This window comes from Callospermophilus lateralis, unplaced genomic scaffold, assembly GCF_048772815.1.
Source record: "Callospermophilus lateralis isolate mCalLat2 unplaced genomic scaffold, mCalLat2.hap1 Scaffold_97, whole genome shotgun sequence".
NCBI lineage: Eukaryota > Metazoa > Chordata > Mammalia > Rodentia > Sciuridae > Callospermophilus > Callospermophilus lateralis.
In genome coordinates, this window is record NW_027517884.1 from 3325283 (window position 1) to 3346900 (window position 21618).

Sequence of the window (21618 nt, forward strand, 5' to 3'; positions counted from 1 at the left end):
TGACATTAACTTCGCCCCAAGTAAGACACAATTAGAGGAGAAGAGTTAGAAAATCTGTGAATGCATATGTGGAATGGAATATACTCAGGATTTCACAAACTTGGAAGTGGTAGAGCAGTTTCCAAAAGTAAGGCACATGGTAAACACTCCACAAACATGGAGTTCTGCTGGCCTAAAGACTTCTTGATAAACTGCCTCTGAGGTTGGGCACTTGAAATATATGTTGTTGTCAGTAGCTTTAGCTTACTTTCTAGTGAGACCATCAAAGCTGGGTCTGCATCTATGTGACCTGGAGGACATTGTTTCTAATTTTCCAATGAACATGAGGCAGCAGTGAGAATACTCTCTTTGTAGTTAAACTATGGCCACTGGGAGCTAAGTGACTCACCGTGTGAACTGTGAAGCCATTTGGTCCTCCTCCACTTTTTGTGGTGGTTCTTGCTGCTGCACTGGGACTTTGGTATTTTCTTCATGAAATACAAGGAGATCAACTGGGACACAGTGCTGGAGGGAGTTCTGTCACGTGTGGAGGTCATGGTCTGCATGTGAATGCACCAACCAGGATTCTATCCCACATGGGTTGCCCCTTTGTCCATAGCAACCTGATTCTGAACATTTCCTTGAAATCTCCCTATACAAAAAGATGCCTTTACATGGAAGGTTCTGCTGGCTGTACCATGTCATTCACAAGCCATTTGGAAGCCAGTGGCAGATCCACATGGCCCCACCACACATTTTATCACACACCTTCACACCACTGCTCTAGGCCCACTAATTTGCAGGCTCCAACTTACTGGCATCTCTGTTCTACACAATTTTCAAGAAACCTAGTCAGTCAAGGCACTGTCTGATACACTCATGATTAGCAATAGGACATCCAAAGATTCTCCAGTGCCACCTGGTCATGGGAATTCCAAAAATTTCATGGTGTTTATCTAGCCATTTTTTTGAGGATGAAGTTGGAGGAACTGTGGTTTTCAAAAACCATTAAATGTTGAGGAAGCTCATTTCAATGAAACTCTGGAGAACTCTCATAGGCATGGCTTCCCAAAGAGTTGTCAAAAGGTCACATGAAGCCAGTCCAATTGAAGTCTACAATGTGAGGTACATGTGTGTTTTGACTCTCAGATATGGCTGCCAAGACTTTAAGAAGAAAATCATGGATTATCTTGGCTGAGATTCCCAGTGCTCTGTGGCCTTGATCTAAGTTTATAAGGGCTACTCTCATGCGTGGGCTCCTAAAATCCCAACAAAGCTCATGGCAATACTTCTCTGAGGTCAGTTTCAGAATTCAGTCTCTATAGGGATTCACACTAGAGTTCAAGCCCAGGTGGACCCAGTGATTTCTTCCAATCGCCACACAAATGACCAAAATTTAAACGAAAACACTCCCATATGGCCCTCATCTTTTCCACATAGACACTCATCATAACCTCTAGCTGGAGGTTTCTATGAGGGGCGCTGGACAAGACAGTGTCCAAAATAAGCTCCCTTGCCCGTCATTTGCCTAAAGTCAGGGTGGCCTGGAAACCCTTCCTCTGAACCAGGAGTGATCAAATAGGCCTACCATTATTACTGTTCCACTTCTCCAATTTGAGGCCTACTGACTGTGGGGTTTAGATTCTTCATGTGGATTGGGGTCATGAGAAAACCCAAGCACCAATGGGCTAGACTCTGAAGGGCTTTGAAAAACTCATTTGACCCAAAGGATTCCTATTCTCACCTTATGGAGGTCAGGAAACTTACAGAGGAAGGCGAGAGACTTCATCCATAATGAGTACTCTTTTGGCCATTTTGGTTTTGGATGCACACATAGCATCTTTCTTTAGATCCATCAGGTGCTGAGAATCTAAGCCACAGCCTCACACAGGGCCAACAGGCTGATTCAGACACATCCCTTTCGAAATCAATTACTCAAAAAGGGACAGGTGATGCCCATTCATTTACATTAGAGAATTGTTTTATTCAGGCTTCACAACGGGGTGGCCTTAGGCAAAGACCTTCCTGACATTCAGTGCTATAGAACAATAGGTAAGCAAAAGTCCCAAAGCAGGGTTTCTCCACTGAGACTTTCCTGGTAACATTGATATCTGAGTTTTCTGAGATTCTCGCCATTCCCTTCAGCTATCCAGTACATGGCCAAGTCACAGAGCTTGGAGGTGGTACCTATCTTGGTCACAAAATCATGAGCCTATTCTGGAGAGTGGCCAGAATTCAGGAAGAAAACAGGAACTTAGGAAGATTTCAGGTCTTGCCCACAAATAAGGCAACCATCTGTCCTTTTATAAATTGGGCAGCGTGAATGTTGGGAAGCTTTCTCCTAGACAGGACACATCCATTGATGCATTTTCTTTTGTAATGTCTACACCCACGGACACAGTGGGATACACAGACATAGAAACACTTGCCTTGTCAAATGACTTAATAGAAACAGTCCACTCCAAACCAAACAAACCAACTTTCCTACCTATTCTCAGAACATGAGACAAAACCACAAACCCACACTCATTCCCACAAATGCACCTCCTTCCCCCAAGAAGGTCTGTTACTAACCGGAGTGTCCTCTGCCTGGTGAGCCATTCTTTGTTCACCCGAAATGGCCTGTCTGTTCTCAAATCTGGACTCCTTGGCCCACTCTGTGAAGTTGTCAGGAGCCAGCTTTGAGCCGCCACTACCTGCATTCTCACTGAAGACACCTCTTCAGATTTTTTCTGGCATTTGACCATCTTCACATCTGTAAGTACCAAGAAAGACTGACTCTTTCCATGATAAATCCAAAAAAGTGAGATCTCTGTGACTGTTACTGGGCCTGACCCTGGGTGCCTGGTTTCCGGGATCCCAAGTTCAGAGAGTTCCATCACAAAGAAGTGAGGTAGGTCACTTCCTTCATGAACTGAATGAGCTCACAGCCTTGGAAAACACTTTGTCCTAACAGTTTCTTCCTAAGGTCCCATGAGATGGAGGCTGCCCCTACTTCCTGTGACACTTTCAAAGTTAGAATGGTATATCAACAATAGGTACTGGGAGAGAGATCTCCACACAGGGTTGGTTTGGTCCATTTTGTCTACATTAAAATGTGAGAGGCTTATTCAGACACATCTCTTCATCCTGACCAGGTTGTTTGCCATGGAAAATGACTTTTGCTCTCTCAGGTCCTTCATAGCATTCTATATCTTCTTCAGGGATAATTTCTGCATGGATCTTTGAGATTCTCAGCAGGTGGAAGATCCCCTATATTCCTGGATTGTAAGACCAACTCTATCCCTGCACTGCTGTAAAGTTAGATTGAGGGAACAGTGTATGGTTAATGTTAATATCATGTTCTATTTGCGTTAGGAATCATTCTGCTGGATGAATAACGGTATTGGGAACCTGAGATATTTACAAGAATATATAGGTGAAATATAAGTATGGAAACAGAAATCTAGGGAAGACTTGAAGCCAAGTAGGACTTTGGGCCCTTGAGTAGCATACTTTGCTTTGAATTATATTCTGCACAGATGTCTCAGATAAATTGATATACAAAGAAATAGGATCGTATACACTAGATGATTGAATAACATACAGAATATCCAATAAAAAAGGGATAGTCTGTAGGATTAGCAAGATAGTCAGTAGGTTTAGAAAGAAGAATGAGTATAGGATTTGTACCAAAAGTTCTTTACAAATAAGGTTTCGGGTAGAGAGTGAATGTAAATGTCAGCACATGTAAAGAGTCAGTCACAATGACGAATTGGGGAAAATATGTAGGAAAGCAGATATAAATAGAGACATTAGGAAGTCAGTAAAAGTATGAAGTGTGTAATTTGTTTAGACATTTTCAACGGTTTGAGTCTGAATATATAACCTTAGGCAGAAACTAATATGTTGTCACAAATTGGATTGACTTTTGAGAGCATTAGGTAACCAGGACATGGATGTTTTTATTAATCCATGCTCACTTTTTATTTAGGCTTTGGTAAAATCATAAGTGTGACCTTTGCATTTTGTGTCCAGAATATTATTGTGATAAAATGTATATGTAGATCAGGTGACTTGAGTATTTCTTCCACCATTTCTGTAGCAATATTTTGTAGATGTATAAATTACTATTGAGGGTACAAATAGGTGTACCCTGTGTCTATGAATATGCAGATAATGCATGAATAAACCATACTGTGTGTAAATAATATAACTTGCTCTACTTTAAATAATGGATTGAATTGATATCTGAAAATTTAAAAGAAATCTCATATTGATATACAATCATTCACTGCAACCAGTTATACATCTAATGGTAATATTATGGTTGTGGTTTATCCTGAAAGGTGTGTGAGTTTTGTTTCAAAAGTGATTATGGAAATCAACAATAATGTGTTTGGAAAGAAGTCTCATGAAAAGAATAGTCAAGAAACCTGTAAGAATACATGTGTTCTCAAGAAGGAAGTGATTGAACATTATATATCATACTATATATAATGTGCATAAACTGCAGAAATAGTAATGTACCAATGTTGAATAAAAATGAACATCAAAATACACATCATGTCCCATAGGAATCTAATTGCATTGATGTTAATCTGCGTCAGTTACTGTAGAAATATTAGGATTTTTATCCACCATTCACTGAAGTTACTTTTCAGTACTAGGAAAAAAGTATGTATTTAAGTTGGATGAATATTTCTGAGAATAATCTTGTGAAAATTTGATTATAAATCCACATAAATCACAAAACATTATAAACACAAAAGTCACATGGACATTAAAATCTAGCAATATATATGCCAATTTAAATCCATCTTGAAATATATATCATCCACTGATCCAAAACTATTTATTTAATGAACTTGTATTTATGTATAATGTTGTTCAGCTAGGAAGCTCCCCCATAGATTGAATTTTCTGTTCCAAATCAGTGTTTAGGAGGAGTGATCTCCTAAATGTGTATGCAAATATGTGCTACACAAAAATCTTCCCACTCTCATCCAGAACAATGCCTTGATATTACCTTCACCCCAAGTAAGACACAGTTGGAGGACATGAGTTAGAAAATCTGTGAATACATATCTGGAATGTAAAATGGTCAGGAGTTCACAACCTTGCAGGTTGTAGAGGAGTTTCCAAAAGTAAAGGACAGGCTTGATAGACCCAACCTGATCTTTTATTAGAATTGGGAGCCATCTTGCCAGAAAGCCATGAAAAGATAATTTGGGCTTTACTATAAATTACTGCAAATTCTGAACCTGCTTGGAATGCCTGTCCGTGCCTTGAACTCATCCATGCCTGGCTCTCTGACCAGATAACAGTGCTCTCTGAAACATTAGTGACACCTAATAAATATTGGCCTTCCCAGGCCAGACAACGACCCTCTCTGAGTCTCTAATGGTCCTCATAATTTCTGATGTTGGGGCCAGCAAAAAAAATGTAAACTACCATCAGTGTGATGCTTTCAAAGTTCTGTTATCTGTAACCCCCTTTTTGTGTAACTTTCTGGGCTATATAGCTGGGCTGTAGGAAAGGTGGTGTTGCTGTCTTGTTCCCGCCATTTTTGGAGGGAGAGGCAGCCTGGCCAGTTTTAATAATAAGCCTGCCTTAATTTGATTTTATTTGGAGTCACTGGTCTTTTCTTGCATCCTATTCCAACATTTTGGAGTTCCCCAGTGAGATGACCCTGCCCGACCAGATCACAAGACCAGACTGCTGAAAATTCTGAAGCTGGCCTTCCCTCCAGGGCTACGGGCTGGGGAGCCACTCTAGGGGGTGCACAACTTGAGATGTTCCAAGGCCTTGGAGTGAGCCGTCGGTCTGGGGAGCACTGCAGTGAACCACCGCACTGAAACTATTAGCAAGTACCTGGTGGAGGAGGCCTCCATAGGTAAGTGGCACCTTGATAACATCTTATATCTGGTTAAGGGAGATCTCTTCTAATGACAGAGAGGTGGCCTGGGGAGGCTCACATTCACTCCTGTCCAGGATAGTAATGAGAATCGTTCTGTCCTCTGTTCCGTTCTGTAGGGAATTCCTCTGGAAGGTTAGAGAGGTGCCGAGGGACACGCATGCGCTCCTACCCCAGAGCTTTAGCAAGACGTTGAATTGCTCATCTGTTTTTCTGTTTTGGCACCGGGATTCTGTTTTTTTTTTTTTTTTTTTTTTTTTTTTTGTGTGTGTGTGTGTGTGTGTGTTTTGTTCTGTGTTCTATATGTTTTTTGTTTGTTTGTTTTTGTGCGTTTTGTTTTGTGATTTCTGTGATAAAATCTTAAGGATATTGAACGTGAAAATGGGTAACAAAGCAAGTAAGCCTGACACCCCTTTGGACTGTGTTTTAAGGAACTGTGATGAACTTTATCACCATTTGTTAAGCAGAATGAGAGAAGGCCCCAGCTGGCTGCCTGGAGCACACCCAGTGCAGATGGTAATGCCTGCTGGGGAATGAAGAACTGAGTATCTCCCAGTATCTGCCGAAGCCCTGTTGCTTCAGGGAATTCCCTCCTTCGTTCCCTGCACTGCAAGGATAATGCCACCTCTGTCTTCTTAAAAAAAGAGAAAAACAAAAAGGGGACACTAAATGCAGTAAAGTCGCCATGGAGACACTTTATTTTATATTTCAGGTAGCTCCTCTGTGAAAACATTTGGTCCCCTTGTGGGGACATCTGTGGTGCCACTGGAGAAGGAGATTTTTCTCTTATTTGCTCTGTTTTAAAGGGTTCTGTCTGTCAGCCATTGTCTGGAGTTCATTTCTGTCTGTCTTGTGCCTTTTTTCTAGCCCTTTAAGACATGTGCAATAATGTGTTAATATTATAAATTGTTTCTTGGAAATGATCTTAGCTGAATGTGTGTCTAAATGATGATGTTTCATTGTACCAATCTGGTATCTGAATGGGTTTTTGAAGCATTCCACAATCTTGCAGTTAAAAGTCGGGTTTAGGTATTTGTTTAGTTCATGGTTTCAGATAATTCACGCCAGAGAACTTAAATACTTAGGATGGAAAATAAAGAACTCTACTTCCAAGTTGGCAAGTAACTTCCCAATCATTCAGTCTTTTTTTCACCAATTTTAAATTAGGTAGCCTGGGAAAATGTCACTGTGTGTACCAGTGCATTAATTTGGACAAGGATACTAAATCATAGTATGATATCTGTTGACAAAACAACTTGTAAAGATATAAAATTTTGTGAATTGTATCTTAAACTTGTATCATAATTTTCAACATCCTAACATGAAAATTATGGTTAAAATACCTTAGGCCTAAGGTTTCTGCTCAGAATAGCCTTTTTTCCTTCTTCTTCCAGACCTCAGCCAGGACTTATTTTGAAATGCAAATGAAAGAAGCCTGTAAGCTTAGTAGGAGACTTATTTGAGGCCTAAGGGAAAAAAAGGTAAATTGTATGGTATTTACCAATTACTGGCCAGTCATTTTTCTAGGACTCATAATTTTTTCCTTAGGTTCTTTATTTATTTTTTGAGCTCATGATTTTGCTCCTACAGACCTAGGTTAATGTTTTTCTGATCAGTAATATCTTTGACCAACTGTGGAATTTTTAAATCATTGCAATGGAGATTTCACCTGTGAAAAGCTACAAGGCCTTCACTTTTATTATGTGTGCACAATTTGTTATGTGTTGTATGTCTATATATATATATATATATATATCCATATATCATATATATGATACACAAATTAACTTATATAATGAGCACTCATATTAAAAAGAACTCATAAAAACAATTTTAAAAAGTGGATCCAAAGATCTTTAATTCACGTGATTTAAATGTTTCAATTTAAATTGGGTAAACAGATAAATATAAATGTCTTTAAATTTAAGCTTACAAGTTTTTCTAGGTGTTCAAAAATCTAATAAACTATTAATGTCTACAAAAGGTCTAATATGCCTTTGTTCCAGGACTTTTCTTTCAATCAAAAAAATGGTTTACAGTGTTCAAAAAATTTGTCTAATATTTTGATAAATAAGTAAAGTAAATTTGATATGGGATTACTCATTCATGAGTACTTTTGTTTGATATCTGATTGATATACTAAGGTCTGTATAAGTTTGTACTAAAGTCTGTATAAGATTGTAAAAATCAGTCATGTGTAAAAGAGACAAAAATTTCTTAAACATAAGTTTACCCATAACATTAAGTTTATTAAGATTTAAATTTTCTAGAGCAAGCAACCATAAAAATTAAACAAATGTTTAAATAAGAACTGTTATTTTAGAGCACTGTACTGCCATTTCTTTAAAAGCTAAACTTGGTTAATGTAGAAACTTCAATGCAATTGTGATGCTATTAATGTGCTCATATTTTCCAGTTATACAACTCTATAAGGTAGAAACTTTAAAAGAGCATTATATCAAGCAGGTGTTCTGAAGTTGTATGGTAAATAAAATATATATTGGGGATTTATTTACCTGTTATCAATAATATATGTAAAGTTTTATGTTACTTTTTACATTGTGGAACAATTTAAATGTATTTTTAAGTTAATGAGACCCTAATCTATGTAAAGGTTAAAATCTTTCAGCCGTACTTTAATTCATGTTTTAAATGTGATATCATATGGTGTGAGCTAATGTTCATGTGACCTCAAACAATTTATGTAAACTTTGTAAAATGATATTTAAAAAAAAGATCAGCTTGAGAACTAAAGCATTTAAGATTTATAAGGAGCCCTGCTTACCTGAGATAAGACTCTTTGTCCCATCTTACTACATGTGAGAATGACTACGAAAGCAGTAGGTCAGATTTTATTTCATTTAAAGTTATGTTCAAATTTTTTTTTTCTGTCAAGATTACTAGGATCTCAAAAAGGTGATATAAAATATAACTCACCAAAAAATTCAGGGTAGCTATTACATGAACTAAGTATTTTTACTCTTGTTAAAATATTTTATTTTTTAATTTCTTTTTAAGTGATCTAAAGATTCCCTGTTGGTGTTTTACAGAAGTGTTGCTTTAAGAACACAACATGGGTTAATTTAAGAAAATAAGTCATCAACTACAAGACAGACAGAATAATAAGATCCCAATTAATAAAATATAAATAATTATAAACTTATAGACATTAAAGTGCAGTACTCTTAATATATGGCTGTTAAAATTTATTTGCTGGTTGTTTCAGATTAGGATTGAAAATTAAAGTTAAATGAAAAGGGCCAAAAAAAAACCAATATTTGACTCTTGCCCTTTGAGTCAGTCTGAATCCAGGGAACAGGGGACTTCTCTATGAGCTTTGCAACTCTGGGCCACATAACCTCCCGATCAGGGAGATTAATGAGACCACTGGAGAACAGAAAGCCAATCAGTGCATTTGCTACAAAGAGGAGAGTCATCAGGAAAGGGAGACATCCCTGATGCTTCTGAGGGAAGCCACATGGTCAAGCAAGACCTGAACCCACCTAGCTCAAATTGCACTAGCAGAACTGAGAAGCTGCTCTCAAGTTTCCCAAGGAATGACTCCCATAAAAGCTCAGCTGACTGCTAACAATAGATAGAAACAAAAGTCATTTGACTGCTTCATCTTAAACACTTAGCAAAGACAGTTAAAACCAAAATACAGCCATTCCTGGGCATTTTAAATAATAATAATAATAATAATAATAATAATAATATTTTAAGGTATACACTTTATGTTAGCCTCCCAAAATAAGTAAAACTGTTGGCTACAAAGACTATCAAGAGGAGCTGCCAGAGGCAGAAGTTTTAGTTTAAGGCCTACAGATATTCCTAACCTACAGGTAGGCTTGGTGTTTGCTAGTACGATTATCCAGCCCTGAGTAACAGAATTAAATGTTTCTCTATTAGACACAGAGGTCATACTACTGAAAGGATTTTGCAAAATCAGATGACATTAAATTATTAAACTGTATATTATTGGGAGGGACAACTGTAACACTTAAAGTTAAATATTAAGTTGACAGTCCTGATAATTGGGGATATTAAAGACTGGTGAGGGTACTTCATACAGTGACATGATCCAGCTACTGCAACATTTATTCAATACTCATGTTTTTTGTTTCTCTCATAGAAGAACCCATCCCCAGATGACTTTACAACCTGTTCTTCCTCAACAAGACTTCAAAAAGAACTGACCTCTAAAAGGCAACTCATATTCCTCAACTGACTTCAAAAAGGCAACTCATGTCTCTCACGCCATGCACACTCATGTCACCCTCTCTCAGCTGAGAAGAAGGCAAAATGAGAGACGACTCTCCACTTACACCAATGGAGCCCAAAATAAATAGACTATCAATATAAGTAATTAATTAAGTCAGGTAATATCAGGGAGACTGGTTTTCGGTGAGTTCTAAAAATTTGGAGACTGTTAACTGAGGGATTAAAATTTCCTCAGTGCTTTTCCACTAACCTATCAAGGATTACAAAGGGACACATAAGAAAAGGGGGGAATGATAGACCCAACCTTATCTTTTATTAAAATTGGGAGCCATCTTGCAACAAAACCATGAAAAAATCATTTTGGCTTTACTGTAAATTACTGCAAATTCTGAACCTGCTTGGAATGACTGCCCGTGCCTTAAACTCACCCGTGCATGGCTCTCTGACCAGATAGCAGCCCTCTCTGAAACTTTGTCACACCTCATAAATATTGGCCTTCTGTGGCCAGACAATGACCCTCTCTGAGGCTCTAATGGTCCTCATAAATTTTGATGTTGGGGCTAGCAAAAAAAAAAAAATGTAAACTCCCATTAGTGTGATGCTTGTCAGAGTTCTGTTATCTGTTACCCCATTTTTGTGTAACTTTCTGGGCTGCAAACCTGGGCTGTAGTAAAGGTGGGGTTGCTCTCTTGCTCCCGCAATCTTTGGAGGGAGAGGCAGCCCAGCCAGTGGAAATAATAAGCTTACTTTAATTTGATTTTAACTGGAGTCAGTGTTCTTTTCTTACATCCTGGTCTAAGAGGTAAACACTCCACAAACATAGAGCTCTGCCGGCCTAAAGACTTCTTGAGAAACTGCCTCTGAGGTTGGGTACTTTAAATATATTTTGTTGTCAGAAGGTTTAGCTTCTTTTTTATTGAGACCATCAAAGCTGGGTCTGCATCTATGTGAAAGGAGAGCATGGTTTCTTATTTTCCAATGAACATGAGGCAGCAGTGCTGAATTCTCTCTTGGTAGGTAAACTGTGGCCACTGGGGGCTAAGTGTCTCCCCGTGTGGACTGTGAAGCCATTTGATCATCCTCCATTTTTGTGGTGTTTCTTGGTGCTGCACTGGGAGTTTGGTATTTGCTTCACGAAATACAAGGAGTTCAACTGGGACACAGTGCTGGAGGGAGTTCTTTCACGTGTGGTGGGTCAGGAACTGCAGGAGAATGCACCAACCAGGCTTCTATTTCACACAGCTTTTTCCTTGACCATACCAACCTGATTCTGAACATTGCCTTGAAACCTCTCCATATAATAAGATGCCTTTACATGTAAGGTTCTGCTGGATGCACCATGGCAGCCAAAATGCATTTGGAAGTCAATTGGAAATCCACATGGCCCCACCTCAGATATTTTATCACACACCTGCACACCACTGCTCTGGGCCCACTACTCAGCATTCTCAACTTACTGGCATCTCTGTTCTTCACCATTATCATGAAATCCAGTCAATCAAGGCACTGTCTGGTACACTCATGATCAGCAACAGGAGATCCAAAGGTTCTCCAGTGCCACCTGGTCATGGGAGTTTCAAAAATTTCAGGGTATTTATCTAGCCACTTTTCAAGGATGAAGTTGGAGAAACTGTGGGTTTCAATTCATTCAGGAATCATTTAATGTTGAGGAACCTCATTTCAAAGAATGCTCTGGAGAACTCTCAAAGGCAAGGCTTCCCAAAGAGTAGCCAAATAGTCACATGAAGCCCAGCCCATTGAGGTCTACAATGTGAGGTCCATGTGTGTTTTGACTCTCAACTATGCCTGTCAAGTCTTTCATAATAAAATCATGTGATATCCTGGCTGAGATTCCAAGTGATCAGTCGAAAGCCACCCTTGGCCTAGATTTCAGTTTCCAATGGCGACTCTCATGCGTGGCCTTCTAAAATCGCAACACAATTCATGACAATACTTCTCTGAGGTCAGTTCCAGAACTCAGTCTCTAAGGTGAATCATACCAAAGTTCTAGCCCTGGTGGATCCAGTCATTTCTTCCAACCACTACACAAATGAACACAATTAAAACCAAAACACTCCCACATGGTCCTCACCTTCTTCCATATAGACACTCATTATAACCTCTGGCTGGAGGTTTCCATGAGGGGCGCAGCACAAGACAGTATCCAAAACAAGCTTCCTTATCCCTTATTTGCTTAAAGTCAGCTGGGCCTGGACACCATTCCTGTGAACCAGGAGTGATAAAATAAGCCTGGCCTTAATACTGCTCTGCTTCTCCAATTTGAGGCCTACTGACTGTCAGGTATAGATTCTTAATGTGATTTAAAGTAATGAAAAAACCCAAGTTCATATGGGCTAGCCTCTGCAGGGCTTTGAAGAACTCATTTGACCCAAAGGATCCCTAGTCTCATTTGATGGAGATCAGAAACCTATCAGAGTAAGGCAAGATACTTCATACACAATTACTGATATTTTTGCCATTTTGGTTTCGGAAGCACACATGGGATCTTTCTTTAGTTCCATCAGGTGCTGAGAATCTAAGCCACTGCCTCACACAGGGCCAAGTGGCTGATTCAGACACATCCCTTTCCAAAGCAATTAAGCAAAGATACACAGGTGATGCCCATTCATTTCCATTTGAAAACAGTTTTCTTCAGGCTTCACAAATTGGTGGCCTGAGGCAGAGACCTTCCTGACTCTCAGAGCAACAGAAAAATAGGTAAGCAAAAGGCCCAAAGCAGGGTTTCTCTACTGAGACTTTCTTTGTCACACTGATATCTGAGTTTTCTGAGATGCTTGCTATTCCCTTCAGCTATCCAGTATATGGCAATGTCACAGAGCTTGGAGGTGGTACATATCTTGGACACAAAACCATGAGCCTACTCTGGAGAGTGGCCAGAATTCAGGAAGAAAACAGGAACTTCGGAAGATAGTAGGTGTTGCCCGTCCCTAAAGCAACCTGCAGTCCACTCATAAATTGGGCAGGATGAATGTTGGCATGCTTTCTACTAGACAGGACACATCCATTGATGCATTATCTTTTATAATGTCTACAACCACGGACACAGTGGGATACACAGGCATACAAACAATCACCTTGTCAAATGACTTACTATAAACAGTCCACTCTAAAGCAAACAAACCGCCTTTCTTACCTATTCTCAGAACATGAGACATAACCACAAAATCACAATCACACCCACAACGACACCTCCTTTATTCAAGTAGGTCTGTGACTAATTGGAATGTACTCTGAATGATGGGCCATACTATGTTTCCTTGAAATGGCCTGTCCTTCTCAGATCTGGTCACCTTGGCCAACACTGTGAAGTTTTCAGGAGCCAGTGGTGAGCCACTACCTGCTTTCTCATGAAATTCCCCTTTTTAGAGCTCTCTTGGCATTTGGCAATCCTCACATCAGTAGGTACCAAGGAAGACTTACTCTGTCCTTGGTTATTCCAAACAACTGAGCCCACTGGGCAAGAAACTGGGACTGACTCTGGGTGCCTGGCTTCCTGGATCCCAAGTTCAGAGAGATCCGTCATCAAGGAAGAGAGGTAGGTCACCTCATTCAGGAACTGAATGAGGTTACTGCCGTGGCAACCACTTTGTCCTAACAATTGCTTTCAAGGGTCCCATGAGATGGTGGCTGCCCCTACCTCCTGTGACACTTTCACAAGTTAGAATGGTATATCAACCATTGGCACCTGGGAACAGCTCTCCACACAGGCCTGGTTTGGTCCATCTTCTCGACATTAAGAAGAGAGAAGCTGTTTCAGACACAACCCTTCATCCTGACCAGGTTGTTTGCCATGGAGGATGAATTTTGCTCTCTTAGGTCCTCCATAGCTGCTTACAACTTCTCCAGGAATCATTTCTGCATGGACCTTTGAGTTTCTCAGCATGTGGAAGATCCCCTATATTCCTGTATTGTAAGAACAACTCTATCCCTGCTCTTCTGTAAAGTTAAATTGACTGAACAGTGTATGGTTAGGTTAACTAACAGGTTCGATTTGGATTAGGAATCTTTTTGCGGGATGAATAATGGTATTGGGAAACTGCGATATTTACAAGAATATATAGGTGAATTATAAGTATGAAAACAGAAATCTAGCTAAGATTTGAAGCCCAAAAGGGCATTGGGCCCTTGACTGGGATACGTAGCTTTGAATTATGTTCTGCACTGATGTGTCAGGTAAATCGATATACAATGGCTTAGGTCCTTGTACCATGGATGATTAAATGTAGAAGAGAACTTCCAGTCAAAAGGGATAGTTGGTAGGATTCGGAAGATTCTCGGTAGGTTTAGAAAGAAGAGTGAGTATAGGATTTGGACCAAATGTTGTTTAGCAATAGGGTTTCTGGTAGACAGTGAATGTTAATGTCAGCACAAGTGAAGAGACAGTCACAATGATGAACTGGGGAAAATAGTTAGGAAAGCTGATATCAATAGAGACATTACAAAATCAGGCAAAGTATAAAGTGAGTGATAGGATTAGATATTTTCAACAGGGTTGAGTTTGAATATATAATCTTAGAAAGAAACAAATGTGTAGTGACCAATAGGATTGACATTTGACAGCATTAGGCAACCTGGACATGGATGTTTAGTAATCCATGCTCACTTTTCATTTAGTCTTTGCTACAATCTTAAGTGTGACCTTTGCTTTTTTTGTCCAGAATATTACTGTGATAAAACGTATATGTAGATCAGGTGACATGACTATTTTTCCACCATTTCTGGCAGCAACATATTCAAGACGTATAAATTAGTAATGGGGGTAAAAAGAGGTGTACCCTTTGTCTGTGCATATAGAGATAATGCATGAATAGACCATACTTTGAATAAATAATATATCTGGTTCCGACTTTAAATAATGGATTGAAATTATATGTGAAAAAATACAAGAAATCTTATATTGACATACAAACATTCATTCCAACCAGTTATATATCTAATGGCCACATTAAGGTTATGGTTTATCATGAAGGGTGTGTGAGTTTTGCTTCAAAAGTGATTATGGAAATCTAAAATAATGTGTTTGGAAAGAAGTCTCATGAAAAGACCAGTCAAGAAACCTGGAGGAATACATGTTTTATGAAGCAGGAAGTGATTGTGAAACAAATGCGCATAAATTTGTGAACTTGTGGATGAAATATATATATCCTATGATTTGTAAAAATTGAAGAAATAGTAATGTACCAGTGTTGAATGAAAATAAACGTCAGAATACACATCATGTCCCATACGAATCTACTTGATTGATGTTAATCTGGGTTAGTTACTGTACAAATATTAGGATTTGTAAGCACCATTTACTGAAGTTAGTTTTCAGAACTATGAAACAAATGTGTATTTCAGGAGGATGAATATTTCTGAGAATAATTTTGTGAAAAGTTTATTATAAATCCACATTTTTGAACATGAATGAATTTAGGGAGTGTATTTAAGATACATACATTTCATATTTTAAAAATCAGGACAGTATATATATATATATATATATATATATATATATATATTCATAATTATATATATGTGTATATACATATATATGTGTATATATATATATATATATATATATATATATATATATATACACACACACAAAACACACACACAGACATTAAAATGTAGGAATATATACGCCAATCGAAGTTCATCATAAAATATATAGCATTCACAGATGCAAAAATATTTATTTTACTGAACAAGGATTTATGTATAATGTTGTTCTACTAGGAAGCTCACCCATAGTTTGAATTTTCAGTTCCAACAGCGTTTAGAGTAGTGATCTCTTCTCACAACTTGTATCTGCCAAGTCAGTCACCTCACAAAAATGAACGTGTGATACCAGGTAGGATTCTATAAAGCATATAAAAATACATGTGCTGAATAGGCTACAGAGAAAGGCAGACAGGCATTTACATATTTGTTAACTTTAACAACACATGGAGAACTATTTCAATTAAAAATTGACTAGATTTATAACACCTACCATTTATCATGAAAAAGGCAAGTCCAACTATACCCCACGCCTCCTCTGAACTGCTTGTATTTCTATTCTGTTTGGGTTGTTTTTCTCCATCATTTGGATTAGTAGACAGAGTATAGTAGGGTATGGGTTATTGTCAGGATTCAGTATTTTCAATGGTATATAGGAAAATGAATCCAATGTGTATAAAAATATATGCTACACAATTATCTTCCCACTCTCATCCAGAACAATGCCTTTACATTACCTTCACCTCAAGTAAGACACAATTAGGGTAGAAGAGTTTGAAAATCCGTGAATGCATATCTGGGGTGGAAACAGTACTAAGAAACAAATACGTATTTCAGGTGGATGAATATTTCTGAGAATAATCTTGTGAAAAGTTGATTATGAATCCACAACATAAATATGAATGAATTTAGGAAGTGTGTAATAAGACACATATTTCATATTTGAATACTCCTGAGAGTGTATCTATATATATATTTATATACACACACAGAGACAGACATTAAAAATTGCAATATATATGCCAAACGAAATTCACCATGAAATGTATATCATCCACAGATCCAAATATATTCATTTTACTGAACATGGATTTATGTATAATGTTGTTCAACTAGGAAGCTCACTCACATTTGAATTACCAGTTCAAGCAGCGTTTAGGAGGAGTGATCTCTTCTTCCAATTTGTATCTGCCAAGTCAGCCACCTCACAAGAATGTACGTGTGGTACCAGGTAGGATTCTATATGTGCATATAAAAATACGTGTGCTGAATAGGCTACAGAGAAAGGGGGACAGGAATTCACTTATTTGTTAACTTTAAAAACGCATCGAGAACTATTTCAACAAATAATTGACTAGATTTATAACTGCTACACTATACCATGCAAAAGGCAACTCCAACTATAAAACATACCTCATCTAAACTGCTTGTATTTCTATTATGTTTGTGTTATTTTCCTCCATCATATTAGGATTAGTAGTCAGAGTCTAATAGGGTATATGTTAGTTTCAGGGATTCAGCATTTCTAATGGAAAATAGGAAATTGAATCCAATGTGTATGCAAATATGTGCTACACAAAAATCTTCCCACATTCATCCAGAACAATGCCTTGACATTACATTCTCCTCAAGTAAGACACAATTAGAGGATAAGAGTTAGAAAATCTGTGAATATATATCTGGAATGGAAAATACTCTGGAGTTTACAACTTTGGAGGTGGTAGAGAAGATTCTAAAAGTAAGGGACAGGGTAAACATTCCACAAACATGTAGCTCTGCTGGCCTAAATACTTTTTGAGAAACTGCCTCTAAGAGTGGGCACTTGAAGTATTTGATGTTCTGAGGAGATTTAGTTCCTTTGTAGAGAAACCATGAAAGCTGGGTCTGCATCTATGTTACTTGGAGGACATGGTTTCTTATTATCCAATGAACATGAGGCAGCAGTGCTGAATTCTCTCTTTGTAGGTAAACTATGGACACTGGGGTCTAAGTGTCTTTCAGTGTGGACTGTGAAGCCAATTGGTCATCCTCCTCTTTTCGTGGTGTTTCTCGCTGCTGCACTGGGAGTTTGGTATTTGCTTCAAAAAATACAAGGAGTTAAAATGGGACAGAGTGGTGGAGGGAGTTCTTTAAGGTGTGGTGAGTCAGGGTCTTCAGGAGAATGCACCAACCAAGGTTCTATCCCATGTAGATTGCCCCCTTGAGAATAGCAACATGATTCTGAACATTGCAGTGAATCCTCTCCATATAACAAGATGCCTTTACATATATGGGTCTGCTGGCTGCACCATGTCAGTCACAAGCCATTTGGACGCCAATGGCTGATCCACATGGCCGCAACACAGATGTTTTATCACACAATTGCATACCACTGCTCTAGGCCCACTACTCACCAGGCTCCAACTTACTGGCATATCTGTTCTACACCATTTTCATGAAACAAAGTCAATCAAGGCAGTGTCTGGTATACTCAGGATCAGAAACAGGACATCCAAAGTATTTCCAGTGCCAGCTGATCATGAAAATATCAAAAATTTCATGGTAATTTTCTAGCCATTTTTCACGGATGAAGTTTGAGGCTCTGAGGGATTCAATTAATTCAGGAACCATTAAATGGTGAAGAAGCTAATTTCAATGAAAGCTCTGGAGCACTCTCACAGGCAAGGTTTCCCTAAGGGTGGCCAAAATGTCACATGAAGCCAGGCCCATTGAGATCTACAATATGAGGTCCATGTGTGTTTTAAACTCAAATATGGCTGCCAAGTCTTTAAGAAAAATTGTATGTTATATCCGGGCTGAAATTCCCAATGTTCTGTGGAAATCCAACCTGGGCCTAGATCTCAGGTTCCAAGGGCGACTCTCATGTGTGGCCTCCTAAAATTCCAACACAATTCATGGCAATACTTCTCTGAGGTCAGTTAAAGAACTCAGTCTCTAAGGGGAATCACACCAGAGTTCAAGCCCAGTGGAACAGTCATCTCTTCCAACCGCCACACAAATGACCACAATTAAAACCAAAACACTCCCACATGGTCCTCATCTTTTTCCATATAGACACTTCTTATAACGTCTGGCTGGAGTTTTCAATGAGGTCCACAGCCCAAGTCAGTGTCCAAATTAAGGTCCTGTTCCCCTCACTTGTCTAACATCAAGGTGGCCTGGACACACTTCCTGTAAACCAGGAATGATCAAATAGGCCTGCCATTAATACTGCTTGGCTTTTTCAATTTGAGGCCTTCTGACTCTGTGGTTTAGATTCTTTATGTGAATTTGAGTCATGAGAAAATCCAAGCACCTCTGCAGAGATTTGAAGAACTCATTTGGCCGAAAGGATTCCTATTCTCACTTGATGGAAGTCAGGATCCTAACAGAGGAAGGTAAAAGAATTCATTCACAATGAGTGAATATTTGCCATTTTGGTTTTGGATGCACACATTTGATCTTTCTTTTGATCCATCAGGTGCTGAGAATCTAAGCCACAGCCTCACACAGGGCCAAGAGGATGATTCAGACACATCTTTTTCCAAAGCAATTAAGCAAAGAGACACAGGTGATGCCCTTCATTTCCATTTGAAAAATGTTTTCCTCAGGCTTCCCAAAGGGGTGCCCAGAGGCAAAGACATCCTGAGATTCAAGGCAACAGAACAATAGGTTAGCAAAAGGCCCAAAGCAGGGTTTCTCCACTGAGACTTTCCTGGTCACACTGATATCTGAGTTTTCTGAGATGCTGGCCATTCCCTTCAGATATCCAGTACATGGCCATGTGACAGAGATTGGAGGTGGTACATATCTTGGACACAAACCCAAGAGCCTATTCTGAAGAGTTGTCAGAATTCAGAAAGAAAACAGGGACTTAATAAGGTAGTAGGTGTTGCCTATCGATATGGAAACCACACTCCATTCATTAATTGGGCAGGATGAATGCTGGGAAGCTTTCTACTAGAGGGGACACATGCATTGATGCATTCTCTTTTCTAATGTATACAACCACGGACACAGTGGGATACACAGACATAGAAACACTCACCTTGTAAAACGACTTACTAGAAACAGTTCACTGCAAACCAAAGAAACCTCCTTTCCTACCTATTCTCAGAACAGAGACAAAACCACACACCCACACTCAAAAAGACACCTCCTTCCCCCAAGTAGGGCTGTGATTATCCGGAGTGTCCTCTGACAGGTTTGCCATACTATGTTCCCCGGTAATGGTCTGTCCTGTCTCAGATCTGGTCTCCTTGTACAACTCTGTAAAGCAGTCAGGAGCCAGCGGTGAGCCACTACCTGCTTAGTCAGGAAAGGCCCGTGTTCATATCTTTCCTGGCATTTGGCCATCCTCACATCAGTCAGTACCAAGAAGACTGACTCTGTCCTTGGTGATTCCAAACAAATGAGACCACTTGGATTGGGACTGGAACTGGCTCTGGTGCTTGGTTTCCTTGGTCCCAAGTTCAGAAAGTTCCATCAACAAGGAAGTGAGGTAGGTCACTTCCTTTAAGAACTGAATGAGGTCACTGCCTTGGCAACCACTTGTCCTAACAGTTGCTTCCAAGGGTCCCATGAGATGGAGGCTGCCCCTACTTCCTTTGGCACTTTCACAACTTAGAATGGTATATCAACCTTAGGCACCCGAGAACAGCTCTCCACACAAGCCTGGTTTGGTCCATCTTCTCTACAGTAAGAAGATAGAGGCTGATTCAGACAAAACCCTTCATCCTGACCAGGTTGTTTGCCATGGAAAATGACTTTTTGTCTCTCAGGTCCTTCATTGCTGCCTACATCTTCTCCAGGGATCATTTCTGCATGGACCTTTGAGGTTCTTAACAGGTAGAGCATCCCCTACATTCCTGTATTGTAAGAACAATCTGTCTCTGCTCTTCTGTAAAGTTAGATTGAGTGAACAGTGTATAGTTAGGGTTAATTTCATGTTCGATTTGGGTTAGGAATCATTCTGCTGGATTAATAATGGTATTGGGAACCTGTGATATTTATAAGAATATCGAGGTTAAACATATGTATGAAAACAGAAATTAAAGTAAGATTTGAATCCCAGAAGGGCATTGGGCAATTGATTGGGATATTTAGCTTTGAATTATAATCTGCACACATGTCTCAAATAAATCGATATACAATGGCAGAGGAACTTGAACCTTGGATGATTGAATGCTGAAGAGAACATCCAGTCAAAAGGGATTGTCGGTAGGATTAAGAAGATAGTCGCAGTTATTAATATGGTATTATGTAAAAATGTGGATGTGTAACCGATGTGATTCTGCAACTTGTATTTGGGGTAAAAATGGGAGCTGATAACCCATTTGAATCAAATGTATGGAAGATGATATGCCATGAGCTTTGTAATGTTTTGAACAACCAATAAAAAAAAATTAAAAAAAAAAGAAGATAGTCGTTATGTTTAGCAAGTAGAGTTAGTATAGGATATGTAACAAATGTTCTTTAGCAATTTTTTTCGGGCAGTGAGTGAATATAAATGTCAGCACATATGAAGAAATCAGACACAATGATGAACTGGGGAAAATTTGTAGAAAAGCAGATATCAATAGAGACATTAGGAAATCAGGCAAAGTATAAAGTGAGTGATAGAATAAGACATTTTCAACAAGGTTGAGATTGAATATCTAATCTTAGGAAGAAACAAATATGTAGGTCACCAATAGGATTGACATTTGAGAGCATTAGGCAACATGGACATGGATATTGTTAGTAATCCATGTTCACTTTACATTTAGGCTTTGGTACAATCCTAAGTGGGACCTTTGCATTTTGTTTCCAGAATATTACTGTGATAAAATGTATATGTAGATCAGATGACATGATTTTTTCTTCCACCATTTCTAGGAGCAGTATTTTGAAAACGTATAAATTAGCATTGGGGGTAAAAAGAGGTGTACCCTGTTTTTATGAATATACAGATAATGCATGAATAGACCTTAATTTCAATAAATAATACAACTTGTTCCACTTTAAATAATGGATTGAATTGATATCTGAAAATATAT